Below are 12,901 nucleotides of genomic sequence, written 5' to 3'. Positions count from 1 at the left end.
TTGAGTCTGCCTAAGTAGGAACTTTAAACCACTGAGCTATCTGACCAGGCAAAGTTAAAATTTAAAACCCATATTTAGAATGTTGTTAAATATAAAGCAAAGTGGGACCATTATGTAGCTAGAAGAAAATTAGACATTTAAGATAAAAATAACCAAATATGAATTTAAAATGAAGCAAAAATTTAACAAAGCCAGGATAATTTCTTAAAATAATAAATGATTTCTTAAATAATAAATTATTTTTAAAAATAATAAGCGACCAAATATAACTTATGAACCGAAGTGAAAAAAAAAAAGATGGTAAAATTACATACATATTCATAGTCACAAAGAATAAATGTCTAGTGCTGGGGAGACAGCGTCTCTGTCTAAGTGCCTTCCTGGCATGCACAAGGACCTGGGATCCATCCCCGGTACCACATGCCGTGCCATCCCTGGAGCACACAGTGCGGGCAACTAAAGCCAGGCATGTGGCACACACTGGCAATCCCAGCACTAGGGAGGCTGCGACAGGAGGATCATTACAAGTTTCACCTTGTGTAGTGAGACCTTGTACCAAATACATAAAAAAGCAAATAAAAATAAAAGATTAAACAAATTTAAAAGGAATAAATGTCTAAAGATTAAGTTAATATTAAACATTTAGGAAGAACATGTAAGAGCAAACAATTTGAAGTAATAATCTTGGGAAAATAGAAAATAGGTTTTTGGCTATAGAATAAAGTTAAATGAATACTCCATGTTGAAAAATTGGATATATCATTAACATATTTCTAAACATAAAATTCAATGTTATGATGTTTTAACTGTTTTCTTACCAAGCAGAATGAAAATAGTTTAAAACTTAGAGCATGTCTTCTAGAGAAGAGAAAACATGCCCAGTTCCTTTCATGAGGCTGTAAAAGCTTTGACACTAAAACTTTCTGAAGAATAGTATGAGAAAGAAAAATTACAAGTCCTTTTAAATAGAGCCATGGCATAGAAATTTTTATTAAAAATTGAAAAGCAAATTTATAAATATAGAACAGTTGATCTTAAATAAGTATAATTTATCTCAGTAATATGTTCATTCTAACATTAAAATTGAATAAATAAGTCAATACCTCAACAGTAAAAATATAAAACAATCTCATCATCTGAGAACCGGAAGTAATATTTGCCAAAATTATGTTTATTCATCACAAAAAGAATCCCACTTATAACTTTTCAGCAACTTAACACAGAGAAGATATTTCTCCTGATAGGATTATCTAATAACAAAAACCAAATAAGAAAAACACAACAAAATTCTGGAGCCAATCACTTTGCATTTTTTTTCTTAAAAATGTAAACAACCTAAAACTTCCTACAAACTTTTGAATTCTCTTATAACATGCCTACCAGCTGCTCCACATTATAGTGATTCTGTACTTTTCCTTCTATAGAGAAGCTGTATTCTTATTTCATAAACATGTTCCTACCCTTTCTTACCTCCAGACATATCACTTGAGAATTATCTTTGCTATTTGACTAAACATTCTTTTCTTTTTCCTAGATCATGCCATCAGCATGAACACTGTATCCCATATAAAAGCTGAAACTTATGACTCCTTTATTAATTTGGCCTATCCAATACTTGCTGTCAAAAAAAGTGTGGAAGGGTACATTACGTGAGGTTTTTTTTCATCCATTGATAGGGAATATTATTTAGTACATCTGCTATTCTTTGTCTCTTTTCATAAGCTTTTCCTTATTTTTATATTTGTGAGGTTAGAGGGCTTTGTAAAAGAGCAGTACGACAAATCATACATTCATTGTTTTGTGCTCTATATTGTCTTAGCCCTTCTTTCTTTGTAATTCATCCTAAATAGTTTTATTTGCTCTGAGTCTAAAATTATATGTCATAAAACATATAATTGTGAATTGCATAACTATATTTAATATCATAGAACTGGCTTATTAAAACACATTTCGTGCTCTTGCCATGTCTCACCCATTTTTCTATATCTTATGTAGTAAGAAAACCATGGCTATGTTCTGAGCACTGATGCATCTATTTTAGAATAAATTATTACATCTAAGATAATCTATCTATCTATCATCTATCTATCTATCTATCTATCTATCTATCTATCTATCTATCTATCTATCAGAAATGTGGATACATATGTGTACCTATACCCATATATTTCTGTTATCAGAAATCATGGGAGCAGTAAAAAAATAAAACAAGCTTTAAACATATTAAAATTTTCTGCATATTGCAGCCCAATTATTGCTTTGACATTTGCATATTAACTGAAACTCAATGGAGACAATGGAGGTAGCTGTGGCACATGCTGTAGAATGGCACTCTATGCACTGACACAGTTGGAAGGCTACATGCATTTGAATTTTCACCTGAACATCAGTCATAGGGAACTCCTATAGATAAACTATATATCCCTTTTCCAAATTTTGTTAAAACATTTTCATTATATGGCATTTGCACCCCATTGTAATTTTGTGTTGGTGCATCAGACAATCACGGGCTAAGTAATTTTTAAGGAAAAGGACATTCTTTTCTACCATTTTGGAGGCAGGGATTACAAGGTGAAGGGGTCTCCTCCCGGTCAGGCCTTCTTGCTGTGTTGCAGCACCACAGAAGGCAGAAGTGCAAGAGAACACACGGGATGAAAGATAGAAAGAGCCTGAAGGCGGAATTAACTCTTTCATCAGGAGCTCATGCTCAGGAGAACTCACCAGGTACCCTAATAATGCTGACACATTTGTTCGTTCTAATCATCCTTTCAAGGTTCCACTTCTCCACACTCTTATATTGGAGATGAATCGTTCCTATCACATGAGCTTGGGAGGATGTCATAGTGTATCCTAGTACCATTCTTGTGCCTTTCTATTATTGACATTTTCTTCTCTAAGCCCAGCCAAATGATTACCATGAATGCAGTAGTTAAGGTGAGCTTGGTTGGGTTTAAGAAATCCCTTGGGATTGGTGGAGCCTCCCTGTGGGTATGTCAGGGTGTGTCGTGGAAGTGCGGTCTGAGGTCTCCATCTAGACATTGCCTTCCTACTCTGCTCTAGTTCACCGTGAACTAAGCAGTTTTGCTCTGCCGTACCCTTTCACCATGATTTGCTTGCTTTACAGCTAGCTGTACCTGTACCAAATTCTCCTGAACCAAAACTAAATTAAAGGTGTCATGTATTGTGTTACAGTGGTGCAAAAACTAACTAATGCGTTGAAGTTAATTTAATAGGCTCTCTAAAGAGCTGATTTGGTACAGGGTCTTGCTACGCATCTTGGACTCATAGTGATCTGCTTGTCTCAGCCTCCCCAGCACTGGGATTATGGGCAGGCACCAAAACATCTGGTTTTGGTGGCTGATTCAGTGCACCTGGATTTCAGAGGATGGCACAGCCTGTGGTACCTGGAATCAAACCCAGGTACATGTGATTGCCACGCAGGCACTTAGAGTGCAGAGCTATCTCCACAGCCCCCAATGCAAATGTCTTGAACTGACTACCTTGGAGATAAACCTGAAAGTGAGTGTATTTTGGGAATAACAAGAGAAATTGTCTCAATATTCACTTGCAAGGAAATAAAGATGGCAATATTGACAAAAGAATAGATGAAGCACAGTGCAGCTGAATCTTAAGCTAAAGCTCTGACAGTCCTTCAGAGCTCTTCCCGGTGTCCACCTTTGTGATGTACTTTAGCCAATGTTCGATTGTATGTCTTTCTTTGGTGAGGCATTCCTTGAAGACACAGCTGTTATTCAGAGATGCTGTCTTCATGACCCTTCAGTAGTTACATGTCCCTATGAACAAAGGGGTGAGAGCCTAAGTTGTTCTGATAAGTGAACTATGTAGATCACCCTGCAGTCCCCTTGAGAGTAGATGGGAAAAGAAAAGAGAGGTCTGATCTCTGCTCTCAGTCATCTCCTTACTTAGACTACTTTCTAACACACTCATAGTTCTGGGCATCTCTTCCTTGGCTCTTCCTCTTATTGGGCTATCTAACGTTTTAGTGGAGGTAATGGATTACATCACTGTTCTCTTTGGGGACCAATATTTTTGTTTATTTTAGTATAGTCCCTTACATTTTGTAAATGTTATCACAATTGAAATTGAATCTGAGTTCAATTTTTCTCTTCTAGTATGTTCATTGATATCATGGGACTATTTTGTATCTGTATATACAAAATAGTTAGGATAAATATACAGCTACTTTCTATTAATTCAATGAGAAGAAAAATTTGTACTAGTAGTGTTTGGACAGGATATCATGTCTGTATCTTGTACTCTGAATAACCACTACGAAGATAACAATATATTAATGCATTGATTATTGAAACTGTCCTACTAATCAGTTTTGAAACTGTCTCATTGCTATTTATTTCTCAATAAAATTTAAAAAAATGTCATTGTTCTATACAACCATAATAATCACACCTTAAATAAAAATATCATTGCTGAACCTTCAGCATGATGTTATTTTGCTTTGTCGAGTGTGAGATAAATTGCATTTCTTTATAAAAAAAAAGAAGTCTTCATATTAAAGTTCCTGCTTAGGCAGATGCAGGGGCCAGGAGTTTCATCCCAGGGGCTGCCCTTCCAGCCCTGCTCCTGGAGTGCTCGGAGATGAGGATTGAGACTGGGTGTGGTGGTGCGTGCCTGTCACGCCAGCACTTGTAAGGCTGTAAACAGGAGTATCATTCCAAGTCTGTTCTACACAGTGAGACCCTGTACACACTGTACTAAATAAAATAAACAAACAAACAAAATCTTAGCCAAGGAAGTTATATTAATTACAGGATATACTTGACATTCAGATGACTGTTAAACCATTTGAGGAGGGGCCAGGGAGATGGCTCAGTAGAATAAGCCCTTCCCTGGCAAGTGCAAGGGCCTGAGTTCAATGTCCAGTCCCCCCCCCAAAAAAAAAAAAAACATTTGAGGTGCTGCACATTAAATGCAGTAAGATGGATTAGAAAAATCAATTATTCTTTTCTGCATTTGCTGGAGGCAAAGCAAGTGCCCTTAAGTAGATATTAACAAATATGAGCCCTCTATTCTGACATAGTAATTCAAGAAGATTCTCAAATTACTGAGAATAGACGCCAGAGCCTGTGTTGGGTACTGACCTATGAAGCTGTGAAGAGCCTTCTCTTTATAGCACTGAACTCTCACTCATTTCTTCTTATGCTTGCCTTTATTCTCCTGGTGAGCCACACTACTCTGCTATCTATGTTTGCTCTGAATCTTCAAAGCCACTGTAAATATTTCAGCTTCTTTCTGTATTTCTCTTCCTTCAGATAGCTTTGTGGCTAGTTCTAAGTTTTCATGTTTTTTGTAAGAAACCTTTCCTAACTCACCACCTAAAATATTTTCTCCAAATCCTTTCAGATTCCTGACCTACTCTAAGAGGATGATTTTTTTCTCATTGGATTTTTACCTATTGAAGTAACATGTGTTATGCTTTTGTATTGATTAGCCACTCTCTTTATGGAATGTAAGTTTTCTTTTATTTGGTAGTAGGGATTGAACCTAGAGTCTTGTGCACACAAGACAAGAACGCTATCATGGTGCCACATTCCTCAGCCCAGAATATAAGCTTTTGAAAGTAAGTTCTTTGTCTACTATTTTGCCTTGTCCAACAGTACTTACCTATGATACCACATGACATTACCCAATAAGTATTTGCTAGTAATTTATAGTAAATGGATGAGCCATTAGAAGTTGTGCAAGGTAATTCCAACAGAAACTTAAATAACTCTTGAAAACTTTTAGAAAAGCTCATACTTTATACCTGCAGACCTCCCTCCTTAAAGGCTCCACTAAGTTTTACAAATTTTAATGGAAGGAAATACGTTGAAAATGTAGGCACAATGTTTATTTTATGCACATGTTTGAAGGAAGATGAATAATAAAGAATCTATACAAGGAGGAATACATTTGAAAGAGGAGATCTTCTCAGAGAAGGAATCAAAACATTGTTTGTATCATTTAAATGGATAGTCTCTCCACTATTCTCCTTAGCATCTCTGGCACTCTATGATGTTTGTTTCTGTCAATTATTTCCAAGGTTGTCTCCTGCTCTAAGACACTGGTGTCAAAGGTGGTATGGAGGAGAGATGTGAAGCTCAACAGCCACGATAGAAGCAGCCTCTCAAAACATGGCATCAACTTACCACCAGTCTATTCACACACCATTTGCATTCATATCATCTTTCTATAAGCCACAGTCTCCAAAACTCTGAATGGCATGAAATACTATATTGATGCTGATGAGAGATGTTAACCACCAGAACACAGGGCTCATCATTCTTCTTGATCAAGATAGGGAAACTTGCCTCTTCAATTGCTAATCTTTTCTAGATGATGTTTTAGAAAAATGGCTTGGGCCTCTGATAAAATTATTTTTATATTACTGTCCATATTTAACTAAATATTTTCTCAGGAGAATTGCTTGACTTAGATAATCAATGGTGTTACAAGTGGATCACTAACAATGTATAAGTCTTCCCAATTGGAATCTCAAGTCTTGAGCTATCTTGACCCTTGTGTCAATTTTAGAAAGGCCTCATGTGCATGTTAAACAAATCATCTTTTCTTTTGGAACATTCCATGAGCTGAACAGACTAAGTACAATCCATACACTTTTATAGACAATAGAGTATTAGTATACAAAATATTGCTTAATGCTTGTGTTAAGATTTATGTTGTATCAACAAAATCTACATGTTTTCTCAAGGTTAAGAGCTTTATTGAAGAAATACAAAATCAACTATTATGATTTTTCTCTGTTCTGAAGAAGTCTAAGTGCAAAAAATTGTTAAAATCCCATACAGTTACACATTTATTTATATCATTGCAAAATAAATGTCTTATTTTAAATTTTATCAAAACAATTTTTATCTTACTAATTCTTACCAAGTTTTGTATTCGATTAGAAAAGTTAATGTTTGGTATTGTCTAATATACTGTAGTTTGCAAGGAAAAATACTATTTCTGATATAAATTTTAGGTCTGTATAATTTTTTCTTTATATTTGCTTCTTATATTTTTATTTCATATTTTTTTAAATATTTATTTATTTATTTATTTATTTATTTATTTATTTTGTGTGTGTGTGGCCAGCTCAGCCCACCAGGGGGCGGGCTGGCTGGCATGTGGTGCTGGGGGATTGAACCGCGGTCCCTGTGCTTTGCGTAGCTTAGCTTGTTCTAAGTAGGTGCTTTAGACCACTGAGCCATCTCACCAGGCCTTTATTTCATATTTTGATCAATGCCATTACTACAGTTTCTCTGGCTTCCTACAAAATTGGAAGATGAACAACACTAACAATTATCAATCAAATAAAAACACTGACCTTTTTTTATTTTGTGGTATCAGGGATTAAACTCAGAACACTGCACTTGCCAGACAAGCACTTATTCTACTGAGCTATCTCTCCAGCCCCTAACACTGACCATTTATATACAGAATGCTCAATCCAAAATTAAAGTTTAGGCTGTATTTGTGTACCATTGTCCATAGATTAAAAATCACATGAGAAATAATTAAGAAAAATTAGGAGATTTATTCTTCAAGATATCCTTGGAAAGTAATGTGTGTGATAGTGTGTGTGTGATTGTGTATGTGTGTGTGTGTGTGTAAGTGAGTGGAACACACACATACACACAGAGAGAGAGAGAGAGAGAGAGAGAGAGAGAGAGAGAGAGAGAGAGAGAAATAATTAATTTATTTATTTGGAAGTTAGGGAAAGAATAGCTGATCTTTCTAAGTTTTTCCTAGGTCTTAAATCTTTCAAATACTTTGCCCATTGAAAATGTCCTGGTAGAGTTTCATTATTTCTTCTTCTTATTTTTCTCATAAGTAAATGTACTCTAAAATTGAATAAACTTGGCATTGTACCTTTAAAACTTTTTCATTTCTTGTGTTAATGTATATTAAATCACAAGACAGTGAAAATAATACATCTCTTGCTTGTTTTCCAAAGAAGGTTGAGCTTTACTTCAGCAATTTTGAAAGTCTACTCAGAGGACCTCTAATTGAATTTGGAGAGATGAAAACATTTTGGTGCTATGATAAATTAACATGAAAAAGACAGCATAATTTCAAAAGAGAAGTTTCATTTGAGAGTCTGAGGTCCCACAGAGAAGAAAGCTGTTGAAAGTAGTCTAACCTGGTGTTTCCCAAATAACCATGATGATGAAAGTATGTACTGAGGCACAGGGTAGCTGTGGTAGATTGAGGTTGCTTCTCAGTAGTCTTTTGCTGATGAGTTCTCTGTGAACAGAGCTTTGCCTTCCAGACTACACTCTATGAAGAACTAATCTCTCTTCCTCTGACTTCCATTTAGCATAGCCAGTTCTAATAACGAATAAATGATTCAGAGGCCGGGGAGATGGCTCAGTAGAATAAGCGCTTCCCTGGCAAGCGCAAGGGCCTGAGTTCATTCCCTGGTTCAGCCAAAATAAACAAATAAATTTAAAAAAAATAAATGATTTAAAATTTAAAAAATAGTAAAAACACTCTTTTGAGGCAGAACTCCTGCATCCATCTTGTATTCATTAGGAAAGAACTGCTGATGTCTTGGAATTGAAAAGCACATGTGAAGAAACTACTGTTCTGCATCCCATCACTGAACGACTAAAGTGAAACACTATCTCTACTTCTTTTTCAAAATGATGTATTCGATTCTTGACTTCAACACAAGAACCAATAGAAGCACAATCTTCTGTTCTGTGCTTGTGTCTCCTCTTCAGTCTTCTAAACTCTCCCTCTCTATTTCTCTTTTGAAGATGAATGTGATTGCATTTAGAATGGATCTGCATTATCCAAGATACCCTTTTCATCTCAAAACCCTTAAGTTAATGGCATGTCTTTGAAATATTCAGAGGTATTACCAAGAGGTTCTGAGTAGTAGGTCCTGACATTTGGGGAGCATTTTTAGGCTACGATAAGCATAGTGCATACTTACATCATTCTCACAATGTAAATGCCTAATGTTTCTATTTTGTAGTTGTCACACATGGCCGTATTGAAAATGAACTGACAGATATTAGATTGCTTTTCAGTGCTGGATATCATTCGATCAAATTTGGTCCCTAAAACTCAATACTTCAACATAGGCAACAGCAAAAGTTTTTTTGGGGAAAAGAAAAGTTTGTGATGTCATATGTTCTATGGTTTTTAAGTAAATCCCCACCATGACCTTGTTAAATAAATATCATTATCTTTGTACGATACAAGTGTAGAGAGGTTCAAACAGGTGAACCTCTCTCAGTACACTGCAACTGTATGTTGTTCTGAGTCACAAGCCCATCATTCTTGAGAGAAGTCATTGCATGTCAAAAACTAATGTTAGAAGGATAAGATACTCTACAGAATGACTTAGATATTAGCATAAGTTACAGCATGAAGTGCCCTTCATCATTAAAATATTAGACCTCATTGAAGATGAAAATACTAAGTCTTTTTTCCATGCACTTGATGATGAATGTGAACCTTAAGCAGTCACTGTCTAGCAATAAATTGTCAGACGTTTTACAGTCTGTTTTGTCAATGTTCTGCATAAATAAGTATTTAGGAGAGGACTTTTGTTTATCCCTTTATTTATTACAGCCTAACTGTTGCAAAACATTATTTGCTGCACGATCCTAGTGCCAACAAATAATGAATAATTAGCTAGTACTGGGGTTCTAAATAAGACACATACCAACAAACAGATGTTAGCAGGATTTTGCTCCTCATTTTTGCCTGCAGGAAGTCATTAAAAGATAAGTGGAAAATCAAGTCTGTCCCCTTGGTAGCAGAATGTCTACCCTTTGGAGTCTTACAGAGAGGTTTATTTTCGGACAGCAACGCTAGCACTCACATTAGATGGTAATCACCCTCGTATTTATAGATTCTTTATAAATATGTCCCAGACTGGCAAAGAAATTTTCTTCTCTGTATTTACTCTTAGGCTATTTAATAAAAGTACTTCTGAACAAACCATAAATTTTCATACAATCCCATCCTTTATTTGATTTCTGGTTCCATCTAACAAAATCACATTGTCATCTATTTGCATACCCTTAATGACTTTCCCCTATCTGGATAGTGGCATTACATTCCAGCTGTGCACACAATGAAATTTATATTTCAAACATGTGATGCTTAGTGAGAAAGTCGTGATGGAAAGCAGGTGCAGACCATTTGCTTAGTATTCAGTGCCTTCCTTCCTTACATCCTAGCATCTTAATGATTCTACAAGTTACTTTTTACAACTCATAACTTTGAATTGACCTAAATAAAACTATGTCTGCTTAATAATGAGTCTTTTTGTCAAATTAAAAAAGAGATAAACTTTAGATGTTTTCAAAGGAGAAAAACTTTTAATAACAGATAGGTAAATGATGGCAACAAACAATTTGAAGAAAATAGGCCAATGAAAAGTGCTTCTGTATAAAGTAAAAAATCTATTTTGCTTTAGAAAAATTGAGAACTGTATTTTTATGGTTTTTAAACTCAATGTGTGAAAGCTAACAGAGTGTCGAGGATTTCAAAATTTATATTACTACAAAATTGCCTCTAATAACTTAAAATGATGTAATTACATTTTCACAATATTTTGTTCATATGTAATGAGAAAATTATTCCTGTAAAACTGAAGTGGCAAGTCTGTCTAATACACACTTGAGTAATTGAAAAGTTTAAAATGAAAGTGCAGTATAATGCTTCATTTTCATGTTCTTTTAATGTTTACAACTTAATACACAGCCTAAATTGGTAACACAACTTACAAATTAAGTTAGAAATATGTATTTTAAATCAGATGAATAAGCAATGTGTACATTGTAAGAGTGTTTATAATCATTATTTTCCAGTCTAAATAGAAGAATCAAGATTAAAATATAGTCTTAGCTACAGAATGGTTATTCTTTAATTCAACTACTTTCTGCTATTCTGAGTGTTAGAAATAAAAAACAAGGGCTGGGAGGAAGATAACTTGGCAGTCTAAGTGCCTTCCTGGCAAGCAGAAGGACCCAGGTTCGAATCCTGGTACTGCATGCCATGTTGGCCTGGAAGCTTGGGTGGGCATGCTGGGCTGGCTACCAAAACCGGGGGTGGTATATCCCTGTAATCTCAGCACTGAGGATGCTCAGACAGGAGAATCACCATGAGTCAGAGCTACATAGTGAGCCCCTGCACTGAATGAGTTAATGAATAATAAATAAATGAATAATTTTTTAAAAAGGAAATAGAAAGTAAGTGTAATTAGAAACCTACTTAAATTTCCTGTTTTTTACTCTAGTCATATGGGAAAAGTGGGAAGTCCTAGAAGACTGTGTCATTCCTGTAATCACTTACACCATTAATTCCAAATTAAAACCTTAAAATTGCAATGGCTTTGATATGATATCACCTAAAACCCCTAGAGGCAGGAGCACCCCTTCACTTTGTTCTGTTTGCCACAGTGCGGGTAAACTTTTTAAGAATTTCCTTAGTGATGAATTGTATTTTGTTACAATTTTGATAGACATGTAAAATCAGATGTGAATTTTCCTTTTCTATTTGCTACTTGAACAAAAGAGTATATTTATGAACTGTTTTATTGGCTTTAATAAGGATTCCCAACAGCTAAAAAAAAAGCTATAACCACTCTACCTATGGAGTTATGATAAAGGTAAATGAGTTGCCTGACCTCACACAGCTAAAGACACAATCCAGGCAATCTAACTTCAGCTTCAGGATCTACTCTTCTAACCATAATCACTTCATAAAGATAATTCATTTGGATTGTGAATTGTTTCTGTGTAATGAATGACCCCATGGGGATAGATTTTCCCTGTATACATGATCTTGAATATTATTTCCAGTACTGTGAGTATAATCTACAACTGGTTTCTAACAGCAATAAAAAAATGGCAAGGATTACATAATGTGACTTCATTAATTATACTACATTGTATACAACTCATTATTATTGGCAGAGTACTCAACTCTCTCCTTACTGGTTTAGTGAAGTGGTCCATCATGCCTTGAAAACCCACATGGCAAATCCTGGGCATCTCTAGTAGCATCATGTGGCCCCTATACATAGTGAAGCAACTCTCTTGCAGATGTGTGAAATCTCTAGTTACTGAAGGAGATATATAACCCCAAATTGCTGGAAAGAAGATCCCTCAGTCCTATGGCCAAAGGAAATTACTTTTGCCAATAACCTAAGTGTGACTGGAAGGAAATCCTTCCTGGTCAAGCCTGCAACACAGAATGACTAAATGTTCAATTGCAACTTTCAGTGTCTCTGATCAAAAGATCTAGATGATTAACGCCCAGGGTCTGAAAGCTGCATTATAAATTAACATTTTTTTAGTCACTTGATTTGATGCATTTGAACACAATCAATTTAATTTAATATTTAATACAGTATCTAGCTCAACCCTCAAATAACTGTGCTTTGAAATAACTCTTCATTTAGGTTTCAGTTCCTTAGGTTGACAAATGATTTTGACAACATGGGTAGATCTGATCCAATTCACTCAAGTGTCTCTCACCAACTGATAGGTTTGTAGCTGCACATGGTTTGTAAAGAGTTTGGCTAAGATGGCTATGGATATGGCCCTCTGTACTTGTGATTGTTTAACCCTCAGCAGGATAGTCTAAACATAATCCCAAACTGACAGAAGAGGTTTTAAATACAGTGAGAGAAGAAGTCCAAATCTATGGTTGTTTTCAAGTTCCTGTGCAGTCACTTTAGGTGCTGGAAAGTGGCACATAATCAAGACTGAAGGACTGGGAAATAGAGGCAGTATCTCCTGAGAAGCGAATTTGCTCTGTGTTGGGAGTAATTTTTAACCCCTCATTCCCATTATCAATCTTTGCAATTTTTTCCACAATTTATGTAGAAATATGTATTTCATAAAATATATAT

Source organism: Octodon degus, unplaced genomic scaffold (genome assembly GCF_000260255.1).
Source record: "Octodon degus isolate 3935 unplaced genomic scaffold, OctDeg1.0 scaffold00009, whole genome shotgun sequence".
NCBI classification, from domain to species: Eukaryota; Metazoa; Chordata; class Mammalia; order Rodentia; family Octodontidae; genus Octodon; species Octodon degus.
The sequence above is the reverse complement of the archived record's forward strand: the minus strand, read 5'-3'. Positions refer to the sequence as shown.